The sequence below is a fragment of the Phoca vitulina genome, unplaced genomic scaffold (assembly GCF_004348235.1).
Source record: "Phoca vitulina isolate PV1807 unplaced genomic scaffold, GSC_HSeal_1.0 scaffold6, whole genome shotgun sequence".
Lineage (NCBI taxonomy): Eukaryota > Metazoa > Chordata > Mammalia > Carnivora > Phocidae > Phoca > Phoca vitulina.
The window spans coordinates 1,816,413-1,834,796 of record NW_022589709.1 but is presented as its reverse complement, the minus strand read 5'-3'; the positions used below and the strand labels follow the sequence as shown (position 1 = coordinate 1,834,796).

At 40.1% G+C, this 18,384-nt stretch overlaps 1 protein-coding gene across 4 annotated transcripts in view; it reads right to left on the bottom strand.

Moving 5' to 3' along the window:
* Positions 1 to 18,384, bottom strand: part of SGCD (sarcoglycan delta) — a 938,618-nt gene that overhangs the window by 906,636 nt on the left and 13,598 nt on the right. Inside the window, exon 1 of one of the 4 annotated variants that reach the window (XM_032403595.1) lies at positions 13,846 to 14,583. The exons of the other annotated variants lie outside the window; for them this stretch is intronic. The gene's annotated coding sequence lies outside the window, so the exon portion shown is untranslated. Of the gene's footprint in view, positions 1 to 13,845; positions 14,584 to 18,384 lie in introns of those variants that run through there. 4 annotated transcript variants of the gene reach the window in all.

Below are 18,384 nucleotides of genomic sequence, written 5' to 3'. Positions count from 1 at the left end.
CAAGGTAATGCTGGCCTCATAAAATGAGTTTGGAAGTTTTCCTTCCATTTCTATTTTTTGGAACAGTTTCAGAAGGATAGGTATTAATTCTTCTTGAAATGTTTGGTAGAATTCCCCTGGGAAGCCATCTGGCCCTGGGCTTTTGTGTTTTGGGAGATTTTTGATGACTGCTTCTATTTCCTTAGTGGTTATAGGTCTGTTCAGGTGTTCTATTTCTTCCTGGTTCAGTTTTGGTAGTTGATACATCTCTAGGAATGCATCCATTACTTCCAGGTTATCTAATTTGTTGGCATAGAGTTGCTCATAATATGTTCTTATAATTGTTTGTATTTCCTTGGTGTTGGTTGTGATTTCTCCTCTTTCATTCATGATTTTGTTGATTTGGGTCATTTCTCTTTTCTTTTTGATAAGTCTGGCCAGGGGCTTATCAATCTTGTTAATTCTTTCAAAGAACCAGCTCCTAGTTTCGTTGATCTGTTCTACTGTTCTTTTGGTTTCTATTTCATTGATTTCTGCTCTGATCTTTATTATTTCTCTTCTCCTGCTTGGTTTAGGCTTTATTTGCTGTTCTTTCTCCAGCTCCTTTAGGTGTAGGGTTAGGTTGTGTACTTGAGACCTTTCTTGTTTCTTGAGAAAGGCTTGTATTGCTATATACTTTCCTCTTAGGACTGCCTTTGCTGTATCCCAAAGATTTTGAATAGTTGTGTTTTCATTTTCATTGGTTTCCATGAATTTTTTTAATTCTTCTTTAATTTCCTGGTTGACCCATTCATTCTTCAGTAGGATGCTCTTTAGCCTCCATGTATTTGAGTTCTTTCCGACTTTCCTCTTGTGATTGAGTTCTAGTTTCAAAGCATTGTGGTCTGAAAATAGGCAGGGGATGATCCCAATCTTCTGGTACCGGTTGAGACCTGATTTATGACCTAGGATGTGATCTATTCTGGAGAATGTTCCATGGGCACTAGAGAAGAATGTGTATTCTGTTGCTTTGGGATGGAATGTTCTGAATATGTCTGTGAAGTCCATTTGGTCCAGTGTGTCATTTAAAGTCTTTATTTCCTTGTTGATCTTTTGCTTAGATGATCTGTCCATTTCAGTGAGGGGGGTGTTAAAGTCCCCCACTATTATTGTACTGTTGTCGATGTGTTTCTTTGCTTTTGTTATTAATTGCCTTATATAATTGGCTGCTCCCATGTTAGGGGCATAGATATTTACAATTGTTAGATCTTCTTGTTGGATAGACCCCTTAAGTATGATATAGTGTCCTTCCTCATCTCTTATTACAGTCTTTGGTTTAAAATCTAATTTGTCTGATATAAGGATTGCCACCCCAGCTTTCTTTTGGTGTCCATTAGCATGGTAAATGGTTTTCCACCCCCTCACTTTCAATCTGGGGGTGTCTTTGGGTCTAAAATGAGTCTCTTGCAGACAGCATATCGATGGGTCTTGTTTTTTAATCCAATCTGATAGCCTGTGTCTTTTGATTGGGGCATTTAGCCCATTTACATTCAGGGTAACTATTGAAAGATAGGAGTTCAGTGCCATTGTATTGCCTGTAAAGTGACTGTTACTGTATATTGTTTGTGTTCCTTTCTGGTCTATGTTGCTTTTAGGCTCTCTCTTTGCTTAGAGGACCCCTTTCAAGATTTCTTGTAGGGCTGGTTTCGTGTTTGCAAATTCCTTTAGTTTTTGTTTGTCCTGGAAGCTTTTTATCTCTCCTTCAATTTTCAATGACAGCCTAGCTGGATATAGTATTCTTGGCTGCATATTTTTCTCATTTAGTGCTCTGAATATGTCCTGCCAGTCCTTTCTGGCCTGCCAGGTCTCTGTGGATAAGTCTGTTGCCAATCTAATGTTTCTACCATTGTAGGTTACAGATCTCTTCTCCCGAGCTGCTTTCAGGATTTTCTCTTTGTCTCTGAGACTCGTAAGTTTTACTATTAGATGTCGGGGTGTTGACCTATTTTTATTGATTTTGAGAGGGGTTCTCTGTGCCTCCTGGATTTTGATGCCTGTTTCCTTCCCCAAATTAGGGAAGTTCTCTGCTATAATTTGCTCCATTATACCTTCTGCACCTCTCTCTCTTTCTTCTTCTTCTGGGATCCCAATTATTCTAATGTTGTTTCGTCTTATGGTATCGTTTATCTCTCGAATTCTGCCCTCGTGATCCAGTAGTTGTTTCTCTCTCTTTTTCTCAGCTTCTTTATTTTCCATCATTTGGTCTTCTATCTCACTGATTCTTTCTTCTGCCTCATTTATCCTAGCAGTTAGCGCCCCCATATTTGATTGCACCTCATTAATATTATATTAATATACTCAGAAAGGGTTTCTCTAATAACTTCCATGTTTTTTTCAAGCCCAGCTAGTATCTTTAAAGTGATGATTCTGAACTCTAGATCTGACCTCGTACTAATGTCCGTATTGAGTAGGTCCCTGGCAGTCGGTACTACCTCTTGTTCTTTTTGTTGAGGTGATTTTTTCCGTCTTGTCATTTTGTGCAGAGGAGAATAGATTAATGAGAGAACAAAATGCTAGCAGGGTAACAACGTCCCCAGAAAATATACTCTAAACAAATCAGAAAAGACCTGAAGCAGTGGGAAAAGAAAGGGAAAGAGAGAAAAAAGAAAAGGAAAGAAAAAAAGAAAAAAGAAAAAGATAAAGATAAAAACAAACAAAAGCAGAACAAAACAAAACAAAACAAAAACAGAATGTGATCAAATATGATCAGGCTGGATTATAGATCAGTGCCACACACTAGATTTTGGGTGTATTTTGATCTGTTAAAAGAAAGTCCCTCCCAAAATTTTAAAGAAAGAAAAACTTATATATGTACAAAAATAAGGGTTGATATGATGAAGGGATGGAATATGACTGTAAAGATGGAAATTATAAAAAATTTTAAAAAAGGATTTGATAAGTTGTTTGAAAAAAGAAAGAAGAGGATTAAAAAAAAAGAAAGAAAGAAAAAAGGGAGAGAATGTGATCAGGCAGGGGAGTAGAAAAAAACCATACACTAGAGATTTAGAGTATATTTTGATCTGTTAGAAGAAACTATCTCAAGATTTTAAAGAGAGAACAACTTATATATATATGCCAAAAATACGGGTAACTACTATGAAGGGATAGAATATGACTTTAAAAATGAAAAATAAAAATGTTTTTTTTTAAAAAAGGGATTGATAAGATGTTGGTTGAAAAAGGGAAAAAGAAAAATTCAAAAAAAAAAGAAAAAAGGAAAAAAGAAAAAAAGACAGTTAAAAAAATAATTACTTTGAAAGACTAAAGAATCATGGTAAAAAAGCCATGAATTCTATGTGCAGTGTTCCCCTAGCGCTGGAGTTCTGCCGTTCTCATTGATCGGTAAACTTGGTCTTGGCTGGCTGTTCTTGCTGATCTTCTGGGGGAGGGGCCTGTTGCCGTGGTTCCCAAATGTCTTTGCCGGAGGCAAAATTGCCCCGCCCTTGCCGGTCCGGGCTAAGTAATCTGCTCGGGTTTGCTCTCCGGAGCTTTTGTTCCCTGCAAGCTTTCCGTACAGCTTTGGAGGCGGAGAGTGAAAATGGCAGCCTCCCAGTCTCCGCCCCGGCGGAGCCGAGAACTCGGGGTCCCGCTCCTCAGCGAGCCCCCAGAGAAAAGCAGTCAGTCACTCCCGTCTCCCCGGTCTCCGGCCGCACTCCGCGCTCACCTGGCCTGTGACCGCGCCTTTCTATCTGGCACCCGACCCCGGGTGGAGTCTCCAAACCCAGCAGATCCCCGCGGTGCGCTCCCGCACCTCTCCTCCCGGGGGAAGAAGGTGAGTCTCCCCGGATCTGCCGCTTGTTGGGTCCCTGCTGGAGGAGCTGTGGCCCGACTGTGCCGCGGATCACGGTTTATAGCAGCCCCGAGCTGAGAGCCCGCGCCTGGGCTCCGTCTCTGCAGCCGTGGGCCCTTCATATTGTTGTTTTAACTTGAAATGAGTCCTTGGCACATGGTAAGTGCTACATAGGTGATACCTGTTACTATGCTTACTACTATTATTATTATTAAAATAAGCAAAGGTGCACTGCCAACTGTAAAGTGCCATAGCTGATAATGTTATTATTATTTTATTAATGTTATAAACATTATAACATTATAACGTTATAACATTATAAATAATGTTATTTATTTATTAATGTTATTATTGATTTTAGGAAAATCAAAGATGATACTGCTGTTTTTTTAGTGGGTTAGCAGAGAGATCAGAAAAATCACCGAAATTTTTATGGGAAGGGACAGTAAGCATCATTTCATTCAAATATCTTTGTTTTTTTTTTTTTCAGGTGGGGAACCTATAGTCCAGATATGACTTGCACATCCCCACTGGCTGGGAAGTGCGTGAGCTAGACGGTATTCTTTCAGTTGTCAGGACTTGGATTTATTTTGTCCCTCCTCAACAAGCCCGGGTGTGCCCAGAAAAGGGAAAGGGACAGTCAGGAGGAAGATGAATAGTATAATTATACAGTGACACCTTGGCATAGGCTTCAGAACCAAACACAAGGGATGTCCCATCCCAGCCCAGCCATTTAGTGACTGTTTGGACTTGCTTAAGTAATTTCACTTTCCTGAGACTCAGGTGTCTCATCTGTAGAGTGGGGAGATTAATATGTGTCCTGCAGAATGACATAGCTAGGAAAGGTACTTAGCACCACGTGTGGTACATAATAAGGGCTCAATAATCAGCAGGCATGAAGATCATGATGCTGGTGGTGGTGGTGGTGGTGGTGGTGGTGGTGGTGGTGGTGATGGACAGGCTGATGGAGAGGGTGCTGAAGAGCATGATGGGAACTGCTCATGGGTCAGTTCCCAGAAGGTGCTTTGCCTTAAAGCAGATTGATGAAATTTATGTACAGAGACATGACAGGAGTTACCTCACAGAAGTTTCCTTGGGTCCTGGCAGCACAGCCAATGGCTTAGAAGCTGTGTGACCCAATGAATTTGATAACAGATGAGGAATAACTTGAGGGCAACAAAGAGCTGGGAGCTGAAACCACATGACCTCTCCACTGGGTTCAGAAGGTAAGAAAGGCAAGAGTGTATTAAAATACAGCACTTTACTAATTAATAACACATTTAGTCATTCACTTCCTAATGGTGATCTCACCATAATTATTCTTGTCAGTGAAATACACACACTGCTGACTTATGATTCAAAGAATATGGCACCCTTGTCCACATGCACTCTTGTACACAAAGCCTTACCACCAATACTATGGATTTCCAGAAACTCCTACATAATTAATAAATACAAGCATCATTATTTTGCATCATGATAACCTGTGACTACTGTGTTACATTATGAAAGGAAGAAGAGAAAAGTAAAATAAATAAGCACCAGAGAGAAAAAGAGGCAGTTGACAGGACAGAGAGGTGATATGAATCACTTATAACACAGTCATGTTCTGTATTACACGTAACTAAAATATTAATTTCAGCCCCTTGGCTAGGATACTGAAAATATTTTCCCCTCCAAGGTTAATGTCTAAATAGTACAATGCAAATTCAGTTCAAGAAAGTTTTGGACAAACTGGGGACTTTATCACATCTTGAAAAGTTTCTCAACCACAACCCCATGACCAAATACCACAGTAGAGTGACCACCAACTTCCCTGAAGACAATGAAAGCATAAAACAGAAGGCTATTAGCCTTCCAGAATTGATCATATCCATAAGGAGAGAGAAAAAAAGCCACAATCACTCCAGACCACATGAAATGAGAAACTGCACCTGCAAATTATCTTTTTGCAAATCTCACTCCTGTAACGATAAAATTCTCCATGACTTGGATCAACTTGAATACAGAGACTGTCCTTCCCCTGGCAACAGTGTAAGGAAATAGTAAAGTTAGGGGTAAGCACACATCTGGAGAGGTGATTAGCAATCAGGAAAGTCATTTTACCATGGATGTTTTATCCTGGCTCTACGCATAACTCAGAACGAAACTAACCATTATGGGGAACTTCAATTCAGTGTGTTCACTTAGAAGACTAAAACAGCTGAGTTCGGAACAGACACACACCAGCCCAGAGCTGGATGGGCTCTGGAGATCAGGCAAGTCTACATGGAGAGTTTAAGAACATGGAAAGAACTCAGATCCTGAAGAAGAACCCCCCAACATCCAGTACAACTTGGGGCATGTTCCTTACCGCTGTTGGTGTCCCCCCGGAGTAAGCAAAACATGAGACAGGAGACAGCAGTGTTTGTGTTTTGCTCTCAGAGACATTTGATTTCCATCACCTGGCTCTGCCATTTAGTAACTATTTGTGACTGATTGAGTCACCCGAGTGCTCTGAGGTTCAATCTTTCCAAGTTCAATATCACCAGCCCCATTGACAGTTATAAAGATTAAATGGGATAATATATACAAAACCTTCAGCATGGATCTGGCACATAGGAAGAGGGGTAAAATATCGTTTAATTTGCATGGCTATTACAAGAATTAAATAAGTTGTAATATATGAAAATCATTTAGTGCAGCGCCTACCCTATAGTAGATACTCAATAAATCCTAGCTCGTCATTACTACAGACATCATAAGCCCTTGACGTGCCCTCTAGCTCTAAGCCTTCCGTGATTATATAACATTTTCCTTGTTATTTAAACTTCGACCTGGGTTTCCTGTCTCCCAGCCCAGAATGTTGGCTACTACGCTGCTTAGAAACTGAGTCAGAAGACACAAAGCCACATCAGAAGCCCCAGGGAGGAGCCGAGCGCCATCCGTTCCACAGGGCCTTGCACCTCAGCCGTCGGTCCACAGCTGACAGACAGCCCTGGGGTCAGGCACTACATCCTGTGGAAAAGGACTGACAGACACGCACATCCAGCTCTGGTATTTGCCCCAGAGACCTGAGATGTAATTGAGGTCTGAGGTGTTTCGAGGAAGGGTCGGTTTGATTCTAAACCTGTGTCGTTTCTGAGGTGGACATCTTCCCCTCACCTGTGTGTAGAACTCATGCCTAACTTGGCTAAGCTTTCAGAGTTGCCATTCGAGGTGAGAGGTAAATGCCATTCCTTGGACAGCTTGCAAGGAACTGGTTAATATTAATGACCAAACCTAAAAAATGCCCTGCATTTCTCGTAAACCAGTGATGTTTTTATACCAATTCTAGTCACCTACAACTGCAGCTGTAGATGGGACACAGTGATAAATACAATGGCGGACGCTTACTGAATGGTTAACTATGTGCTGGGAACTTTAGCGTAGACATAATCCCACTCAATCCCTATAGCAACTCCAGGGGCACCTGCTGAAGTTGACCAGGCTTCATGTGACATTCGCAATATATCTCTTTCGTTGGCCAACATATCAACAATTTGGGGGGTGGGTGTGAGGTACTTCCACCCATATCAACAATTTGGGGGGTGTGTGTGAGGTACTTCCACCCATGGGAGGGGGGGGAATCTACCCAGGGGTACATGGGAAGAGAAGAAAAGACCAACCTGTGCAATAAAAAACTATCAGCAAGCAACAAGGCAAGGACTTTTTCTAATAAAAATAAGTCTTATTCCAAGTACAGCCTGAACTCCCCTCCCCCTTTCTGGACCTCCAAGTAACTCTCATGTGTCTGAAACAGCGCACTCCATTTCTCAGGAAAGGGCCTCTCCATCCACTCACACTTCTGCATGCTGATCTGAGACTGGTCAGGGTTGTTTTACATAAGGAGATCAGCATTCTTTATTACTGCTGTCCCCATTTTAGAGATGAGAAAACTGAGGCAGTGGAGTTCACAAGGTCACACAGCTGGTAGGCACCAGAAGGAACGCCTGAACCCAGGTGTGGTTGGCTCCAGAGCCCACACCCTTAATCATTATATACACACTTTATAATCTGATGAATGGCAAGATGTGAATTCCAGCCAGGTGATGAAAATTATTCCTAAGTTTAAATCACCAAACTGTAGTATTCTAATTGTTTTTTTTTTTTTTTCTCCACTGTGACTATGAAAAGGAAAAATACATTGATGTATTTAACCACCATCAACTGCATACCAGCTATCTACCCAGCACTCTGCTCCTATTAGGACCATAAACATTAACAAATTGAGAGCCAGCTCCTGACTAATTCACAGTCTGGAGGTGGGGAGATGGCTGTAAAAAAAAAAAAAAAGGACTTACATAAAAGGGAACCAGTGTGTTCTCAGAAATATTGTCAGGGTTACCAGAACACAGAAGGACCTGGCCTAGCACATGCACATGCCCATGAACACATGAGGAAAAGAAAGGCACAGTGCAATTCTTGCCATAAAAGAAAGAACTCTGAGAGCCCTTTTTAATTTACCAATCACTATGCATTAGCTAGAACATGCTCAGCTATGACAACATGCTCCATGATCCCCTGATTTACAGGGAAGGGCCAACTATATGTTTCCCCTACAAATTAAGTGCCTCCACGATAAAATGTTTTATGATGTTAGATTTGAGAGGTCTGATAGTTCTATTAGTCTCACAGAATTGGTCTTGAAACAGTACAAACAAAATAAAATATCGAGTCCCAGGTTATGAGAATGTTATTTTCATGGTTTATGTGAATCCGCCCAGGTAGGGCACAGTAAGTTACTAATCTTTTTGTTTTAATAAATGTGTTTACCAGCTAGGAGAATGCAGCTTGATTCAATGTCTCATAGGACACTCAATTTTGGAAATTAAAGTTAATAACGTTTCTCCATGAGCCAGGATAACATCTCTAGTGAATCACAAAGAAAATACACCAAGTTGTATGGAAAGGTACAACGGGGGCCTCGTGCACCCCAGCAGTCTCTCGCCTTGAAGAGACAGGGGTTAATGTGTGTACCCATCACAGTTCGGAGGTATGTGGCTGTATGTCACCCACTTCTCTGGATTCTAGCCAGCTTTCATGGCTGCAAAATTAGGCTGACAATAAGCCAAAAATTGTATCTAGAAAGACATCAAGTGCACAGTCGAGGGAGAATTAGAAGTAGAAGGTTAGAAATAATTACAAGTGCATAAATCGTCAGCAGACAACTCTGCGACTACTACTAAGCATGAAATTAAGCCTTATGAAATGAAATGCATTACCGATAAACTTTCAGTTATAAATTAAGGCTAGAAAAACTGCATTTCCTCGCTCGTCTGTTGAAAAAAAAAAATAAATGAAGCTCACTTTTGAATAAAAATTTTTTAACACTATTTAAAGTGATTTAAAAAAAAAACAGAATGTTTAATGGTCACTTTATAACTGATGCCATAACATAGTGCTCCAGAACAACACAATACAATGCAGTGTGATTATTTGCATAATTGTATAGTTCTCTGGGACTCCATTCAAACTAATATTACTTCCTCTCTCCTACTCCCTCATGCTGGTGATTGGAAGCAGGGGATAGTCTCCTTCGTGCCTGTGTGTCATCACTCTGTAACCCTTACCCTTTTAATTAGTCCTCTTTCAGTGGTGGGTGCCAAAAATTATAGGGCAGGCTGTCCATGGCCAGCTTGCTCTGTCTAAAGCTGCATTCACTCTTAATTATAGCCCCTTACACTTGAACATTTCTCCATTTAATCAATGTTCTCCTGTCCATTATCTCATTTGGTTTTCACAACATCTCCATGAAAAAGACAGAGCAGGGGTTACTATTCTCAGTTTAGAGAGAAGGAAACAGAGGATCAGAGAAGCAATCAAGGCCATGGAAGGTCAAGAGCAAGCTTGGGATTGCAAAGGCTAGTTCAGTTCTTTTTCCCAAATATGTTGCTTGCTTCCTGATTCAAGAAAGATTCTACCCTGGTACTTCATACATGGTCTGCAAACTCAAAAGGGACCAAGTAATTAATACCAATGAGTGAATCACATCAGTGCAAGACAGCAGGGCATGGTGGGGACTATGGCAAAGTGGTAGGCGTTTTGGGGGAACTCTGCCTGAAAACACGTCAATTCAGAACCACTTTAAATATGATGCGGGCCAAAAGATACACACTTAGGGATGGGTGGGAGAGGCAGTAAATCTGGACCTTGGGTAGGCAGGGGTGATTCCTGCATTAATCATATTTGTACATATTTGGACCTAAGGAATAAAAGCACCCATACACACAGGGGCACACCTGGGAGCCATACTCCTCCAACGACTGAGAAATGAATTCACAAAAGGAAACTTGTCCATGGTCTTGAGGACCTCACAGTCTACTGGGAAATGACAGACATTCCCATCAAAACATCATTCCCTCAGTGAAGCCTCTCATCAACTCCTGTTCCCAGAGTTCCACAGGCTTTCTCATAAATTCTCATAGTCCTTTGTATATATTGCAATGAGAAAGAATTTTGTGTGCAATTGTGAGAAATTGTGTAGCGATTCTGCTTCTAAAGTTACATAGTATAAAGCCTGATCCTTCCTAGCACTCAATTGTTTGACCCTGAATTACAGGAGGTTTCGATAAAACTCATGTATTCTGAAGGCAAACAAATAAAACAAATACAGGTAGTTGAAATGAGACAGTTTCTAACTATAACAAGAGCAACCACACCGAGCACTTACACTTGGCCCTTCAAGTGGCAGCAAAGGCTAGAGGTTAAGAGCACAGGATTAGATGCAAGGTAACCTGAATGCAAATTACAGCACCACTACCAATGTGCTGTGTTGTATTAAGCAAAGACTTTAAAAATGCTCTGAACCTCATTTTCCTCCTCCATTAGAAAGGAATAATGATGTCCACCTCATAGTGCCATTATAAGGCTTTACAGTAAAGAGAATAAGTATTCCCTGTTATTCCCAATTTAATTCATCCAACAAATACTGATGAAGGGTCTGCTATCATAAGGCATCTATTAGGTGCAGGGAATACAGACCTAGTCCTTGACCTCATGGAGTTTTCATTCTAGCAAATAAGATGGAGATTGATTAAATAATCACACAAATCAACATAAAATTATAACTGTGCTAAGTATTTTGAAGGGGACATTTATAGCACTAGGAGATCAGGGGTAGGGGAACCAGACCTGACTGGGGAGGCTAGGGGTCAGGGAAAAAAGGGAAGTAGCTGGAGAGGAGGAGAGACCTGGAAAACGAGTAGGTATTAACCAGCTGGGAACAGGAGAAAAGCCTCTGAGCAGAAAGACTAGCCCGAGTGAGGGTCCCCTGGGGATGGAGACAGCGAGGCAGAACAGGACACATAAAAGAAATGATAACACAGGTAGGATGCCTTGAGTGATGAGAGCCATGGGGAGCATAACTGATAAGGCTGAGGTGGCAGCAGGGACCACACCATGCAGAAACCTGTAGACTGTTTCTAAAAGCAATGGAGAGCCTTTGAACTGGTCAGATCATATTTACTTTTGAAATCTATCACTCTAGCTGTCTGGCATGTGGAGAATAAGGCAATGCAGGGGGAAGTTAATTGGCTATTATGTTCCGCCAGATAAGACCAAATGGTCCTTTAGACCAGTTTTGGCAATGAGATGAAGGAAAGTGGGAGAATGTGCTTAGTGTTACTTAAATAACTTATTATTATTATTATTATCATTATTATTATTATTGACAGACATTACGTGTACTGTCTCATTTAATCCTCATAAAATCTCAGTAGGGAAGGCCACTAGTCTCATTAAGTAAAGAGAAAACAAGGCCTGGAAGACATCATGTGGTTTGCGCAGGGTCAAATGGTTGGCCAGAGGCTTGACTTCAAAGTTCTTTGCACGATCCCCGATTGCCTGCGGATAGTCAGGCTACAAAACAAAGAGAGCAATGCCTTAAAAGATGGCATCAACTGAGTCGAAAAGGTAACACAAAAAGGGTTGAACTTTGGGTTTTGTTTGAACAAAAGAATGTTTTCCTTTTTTTTTTTAAATTTTAGAGCCTGGATATCAAATCTTTACCACAAACAAATACAGTCATTTCAAAGTTACATAGCAACTTTGAGACTGAAGTGGTCAGGGTGTTCATGTACACAGATCAAAGAGCATATAAAAAAAAAAATGTGCACTCCTATCCACGGATAATTTGTCAAACTCAAAAATGGAGAACTCCTATTGGCAAGTATTTTTACCATGAACTTCCCTAAAACCATTCCACACAATGGTCTCTTATCATCATCATTGCAAAGAAATGTATCCATTATTTAATTCTGTGTATATATTTAATCAACACACTTTGTACTTGTATTTACATAGTTAGGTGCTAATCAGCTCTAAAATTATCAAAGAACCACATCTGGTCTGAAAAAATTCAAAAACACAGCGAATTCAAAATACGGGAACTAAGGGGGTTGCAGTTACTCCGCAGAAGGGTTAGCAGCTCATCTCAATTACATCCACAAGACCACCCTCCCTCCTTCTACCCCAGAGGTTACAAACCGAAATGCTTACAGAGGCCCGTCAGGAACAGCAAATGTATACAACAGTCTGGAGGAGGGAGGGCTGTTATAAACCAGGGAGCATGCCCCACCTCAACGGCAATCGGAAATCGGGTTTCACTGAAAAACACCTACACCCAACAGATTCTGGGACTCACATATAACTTTGGCCAAGGGCCAGAAGTCGCCCATAGACACTTCAGAGTTTGCTATTAAATAGAGAAAGATCCCTGTTCACAAATTATTAAGTTCAATATCTTTTAAAATCTACTTCATAATGTAAAGTAGGAAGCTTTTTTTTAAAGTTCGCATTCTCAAGAAAACTGTCATTTTAAGAGGCTGTTCTATAAATACAGACTAGAAACAGAATCTTTACAGGAATATTGTTCTTCATACACTCATTAAAAGGGACAAATACAGGTTATTTTTTTCCTCCCAGATGAAATGCAGTCTTTAATGCATCTCTCCAGGGTGGTTTCCTTTTACCACCCAGGAGATATAGGAAAATTATATGTGGAAAAAGCCAGCTCCGATCTATGTTTAAATAAACTTTCTGCCCTATGATGGGACAAGAGGCAAAGGAATGAGTAATGCATCTACTTCCTGTACATTCTTAGAACAACCCTCCCACGCCAAAACTATTATTTATCTAAATTGTGTAAAAATATCTTTTCTATTTGCAGTACATCTGTACGTTCATTTTGATGGCATTTGATTATACAAAATTGTTACAAGTGCCCAGATTCTAATTGTAACAACTATGGTTTGCTTCAAAACTTTGCAGGTTCCTAGTCCTTGTCTTCTCCCTGAAGTCAGTTTAAAAGTTGAATCATTTTCGAATCTTTAAGTGAAAGAAATATTACTTCTCTCAAGCCAAATAAGAACGAATCAATATCAGAAAGCAGTGATAACTAAAGATATTATAAGTTCAACAAAAACAATTCATGGCAAAGTCACCTGAATTTTATATAAGTTTACTAGTCTTGCAGAGTAACAGAATTCTGTAATTGTGGGATCTATAGGTTTTGGTAAATAAGCTGCCAAAATATTTCTTGATAAATTTATGAACGAGAAGGAAATAAATGTAAGCTAGATTAGGATAAGATTTAGATGGTAAATGTAGATCAGGTCAGCCCACCATATACAAATAACTTCAATTCACAACTGATAGAAAGATGGGAACTTACAAGAATGGAAGCATCTCTCAGAGTGAGCCCCAAGGCTCTGTCTGTTTTGTTGCCTCCCCCTTTTTCGTATCCCCTTTACAAATCTGTTCATCAAAAACTAGAAAAAAGTCCTAGAAGTCCAATACTGCCTGTCAAATGTGTGAATGGCACAAGTTTAACACAATGAATAAAATTTGGGAGTTTCAACGTGATCCAAATAGACTAGAATACAGGACCAATACCACAAATAAATGCTTGACAAGGATGAACACGTATTTCTACATCTGAGTTCAAAATTAAATCCATTGCCAAATCACCACACAGAGAAATAATGTGATAATTATTCAGAAGGAACAAAGGGTTATACCTCGATTCCAAGTCTGTCTTCGGTTGCAAGGGAGAAGCAGCATGAGGGAGAAGAAGGAGCATGTGGTATAGTGTTTAAGTCCCCAGGCTCTGATGCTCACAAGCTGTGTGGTCCAGGACTTCACCTAAGTCTGTTTCCTTCTCTATAAAATGGCAATAATAAATACCTCCTAAGGAATAATAATGACTAAATAACACATCGAACATACTAATGATATTGATAATAACATCTATCACTTATTTGAATCATTAACCACAGGCACTATCACATTCATCTGTCTTCTATTATAGTGTTTGGCACATAGCAGGTTTCTAATAAACTAAGTCTCTCATTATGAACTAGTTGGGCTTACAACATTATCGAGGAGAATCACTCACAAGCATGTAATTAAAACATCCCCACAGTTCCTGACTCTAGACTCAAGAGTCCAGTCTTTGCAGCAAGCCAGAGAGACCCTTGCCCTTGTGAGGACCAGCTCCACCACAAGTCATGTCTAGAATCTGTGAACCTTTTAAAGGAGGGCCCTTCTTTAGAACTATTTGTTTTCTCTGCTCATCATGTCTCAAGAAGTGTGGCAAGTCTTTCTCAGTGGATGATCACACGTGCCTCTTAACCTTCATCAGCTTGGGTCACTTGGAAGACTGAATTTAATATTGTGCCATAGACCACATTTTTGGTCACATTGCTCCAAACATAACCTCAAAAATATGTCAAAGGGGCGCCTGGGTGGCTCAGTCGTTAAGCGTCTGCCTTCGGCTCAGGTCCTGATCCCAGGGTCCTGGGATCGAGCCTCACATCGGGCTCCCTGCTCGGCGGGAAGCCTGCTTCTCCCTCTCCCACTCCCCTGCTTGTGTTCCCCTCTCGCTATGTATCTCTCTGTCAAATAAATTTAAAAAATCTTTAAAAAAAATATGTCAAAAATCTATATGTTTTTTAGTGATGTTGTAACAGTAAATCAAAATTTAATTTTATTTGTTGGATAAGAGATATTATTATGGAACACTACGGGCTACTCTGATTAGGAGAAATTTTAACAGATTTAGAGAACATCCAGAAGAAAGTAGCTGGGATTATAAAGACTCTAAACACCATGCCTTAGGATGAATAGTTGAAAGACTATGAATGTTCAGCTTGTGAAGATTGGTGGAGGGGTGGGGAAAAAGTTGAGGGGAAAAAAAGGTGCCCTCTCAAAATGTCTAAAAGGATTCCCTGTGAAATCATGACTAGATACAGGTACAAGTAGGACCAAGGAGCTCAGGATAAGTAACCTTAGAACAGTGAGATGACCAACAGTGAACCCAAGCACATGAAGTTATAGAAAGTTCTACATCATGGGGCGCCTGGGTGGCTCATTCAGCTAAGCATCTGACTCTTGATTTCAGCTCAGGTCATGATGTCAGGGTCATGAGATTAATCCCTGCATTAGGCTCCACGCTCAGTGGGGAGTCTGCTTCTCTCACTTTGCCCCTCCCCCAACTTGTGCTCTCTCCCTCTCTCTCAAATAAATAAATCTTTTTTTAAAAAAGAAAATTCTACATCATTAGAAATATCTGAGCAAAGGCCAAACTACCGGATGCTAAGACTGTTGTAGAAGGAATACCTCCCACCTGCAATATAATTTTAGATCTCAGGTTTCAAACTAACACCCCCACAGACAAATCAGACATGTTAAATTTGGCCTTCCACAGTATTTTCTTTCTAATGTGAGTTGTATAAACATTTTCAAATTTAAAATATATAACAAAACTCCATATTTGCGGCTTCCTTTGAAAATCAGAAAATAAGGGAATCCCCATAGCCATACAATGACTATCAGCTGGAGTATGATTTTGATGGTCTTCATCATACTCTGTGGCTGATACCATTTGTTTTCATATCTGCTTGTGACTCCTAAATTAAATGATCTCTGGAGTTTCTTCAACCATCATGATTCTCTAATCCAATACGGGAAGAACTCTGGGTTTTGAAGCAGAAGGTCCATATATGGTCCAACTTGACTGAGTTTGTGTCCTTGAACAAGCTGCTTGAGTTTTCTAGTCCTCGTTTTTCTAAGAGAGGAACAAATGTGTTTTCTAACCATCTCACAGGGTTGTAGTTAAGAGTGATGTGAAATCAGGGCACCTGGGTGGCTCAGTCAGTTGAGCGTCTGCCTTCAGCTCGGGTCATGATCTCAGGGTCCTAGTATCGAGCCCTATGTGGACTCCCTGCTCAGTGGGGAGTCTGCTTTTCCCTCTCCCTCTGTGAACTCTCTCTCTCACTCTCACTCTCTCTCAAATAAATAATCTTTAAAATAAAAAAGAATGATATGAAATCATTTGTGCAAGCAACACCACAACACGTGTAAATGTAAGATACTATCATCAAACACGCAGATGGTTTCCTTAATTTCAGGAAGAGAATAATATGGCTTCCGATATTTTCTTAAAATAAAAACAGATGTGATAAATATCTGAAATACCTATATTTTGAAAGAACATAGATGAAATCATATAAGGCTTGATGAAAACAATAAAAATCCAACAGTTAATTGTGTGTATGTATGGGTATGTATGTGTTTAACACCTTTATCCCTAAGTCGAACCAAAGTTATGAATAATTTTACATCTGCTTTGTAACACTTTGCCTATAGGAGCTTAACAACTCCACTTTTTTTAAGTTAGACTAATATATATGGAGAAAATAAGGTAGAACACTGTGGCGATTTCCAGAAATTTCAAACAAACTTGACACAGAGAAAATAATACCACTCCTGAATGACTCATCCTAATTGCCGCATAAATCACATGCATTGGATTGTTACAAAACTCTCCATTTTCTTACATCTGATTAATGATAGGGATTCTCAAAGAATCATTGGAGTGAAGCTACTAGAAGAAGGAAGTGAGCTACAGAGTTAGAATGTGGCAGAGAGGAAGGTGCTGAAATTCAGATAATGGAAATAGTGCAGTTGTTGCAAGAACAAGATGTAACACAGTGGTTCTCGAAGTGTGGTCCCCAGATCAGCAGTATCAGCATCACTCTGAAGTTGTTAGAAATGTAAATTCTCCAGCCCCACTCCAGATTTACTAAGTCTAAGGGTGGGGCCCAGCAAGCTAAAATTTTAAAAGTCCTCCAGGTGATTCTGATCCATGCCAAAATTTGAGAACTAGAAACCTAGGATAGGTCCAGGGTAGCAGTCAGACTAGGTAAGGTAGAGAATAAGATCACTGAAGGAGGAGAATTTAATGAACTGACCCGGAATTTGGGGAAATTATCTGCATAGAAACTGCAATTATCAAGAATTATGATTAGAGTTATTTTAAGTAAAGAGAGAGAGCCAATCAGGAGCTAAAATCTTCAAGAATTTAGGAGGCATGACCTGGGGGTTTGTGGACTACCGTAACCAGGGAGGGTAGCTGCTAATATAGTCAAGCGTTCAAATTTTACATCAAACAGCACATAGAAAGGCCCTGTGCCCAGAAAGAACAAAAGACTGAAAAAAACCAAAGGTCAGCACAACCAGCAAGAGGGGGAGACAGGTGTGAGTTAAGTTGGAGAAGTGGGGGAAGGATTTGATTCTTACCCTAAGACAAAATGAAAAGAACAAAATAATTCTAAGGCAGCCAGAAGTGACAGGATCAGAACTGCCTTTCTTAAAGACCGAGGTAAATGGTCAAGTTGTACAGTAGGAAGGGTAAGACTCTGGTTGATGAGAGGTAGAGAGAAATACTGAGAAATGTCAGGGAGAAGCCTGGGTCTTTGGTTTGCATAACTGGAGCCACTTTACCAAGCTAGATTAGTGGAGAGTAGCTTCAGTGAGTTAGGGAAGAATCCTAAGACTTCCAATCAGAATAAGCTTATTATAACCTTATAAGATGGAAGATGACACGTGCTATAACTCAGATATAACTACCTTATGTTATGGCGGACTATGAAGCTAGAGCGCTGACGTTCAAATGCCAGCTCTCCTACTAAGTAGCTGTTAACTTTTGAGCAAGTAGTTAACCATGACACCTTTAAAATGGAAATCATAAGACTTATTTTACAAGTGAGAATAAAAGATCACTACCCTCCCAGGAAAAGACTGGTTATTTTGCATCCATCATCACAAGGAACTGGTTTTAAACTGATAACAAACTGAGCAAGCAAATCTAAAAGCCAGCTAATCAAGGGAGAGACTCTCCTTCCCAAAGTCAATCAATTCCAATAACCACATTTCCTCAGGCAAAGGGCAGCCAAATCCCTAAACCCTCTGCTTCTGAAAGTCAGGCAGTCTCTGGACTCCTCTTGCCATGCACCCTTCCTCTTGCATCATCCTGCTGCCCCCTCAAGAAGACCACTGTCATACCCTACTTTGACCTTCATTTATATTTCCTTCTTCTCAAATATATCTATAAAATATATTATACAGGTATAAACAACAAGTTTAGTGTCGCTTATTTTTGAGCAAAATGCAAAAATGTTCTTATAAATAATACCATCTCATAAATAATGTAATTATTATTCAATGTTTTGAGCCTAATACTCATCACTAGGTTAATGTATATAGACATAACTCAC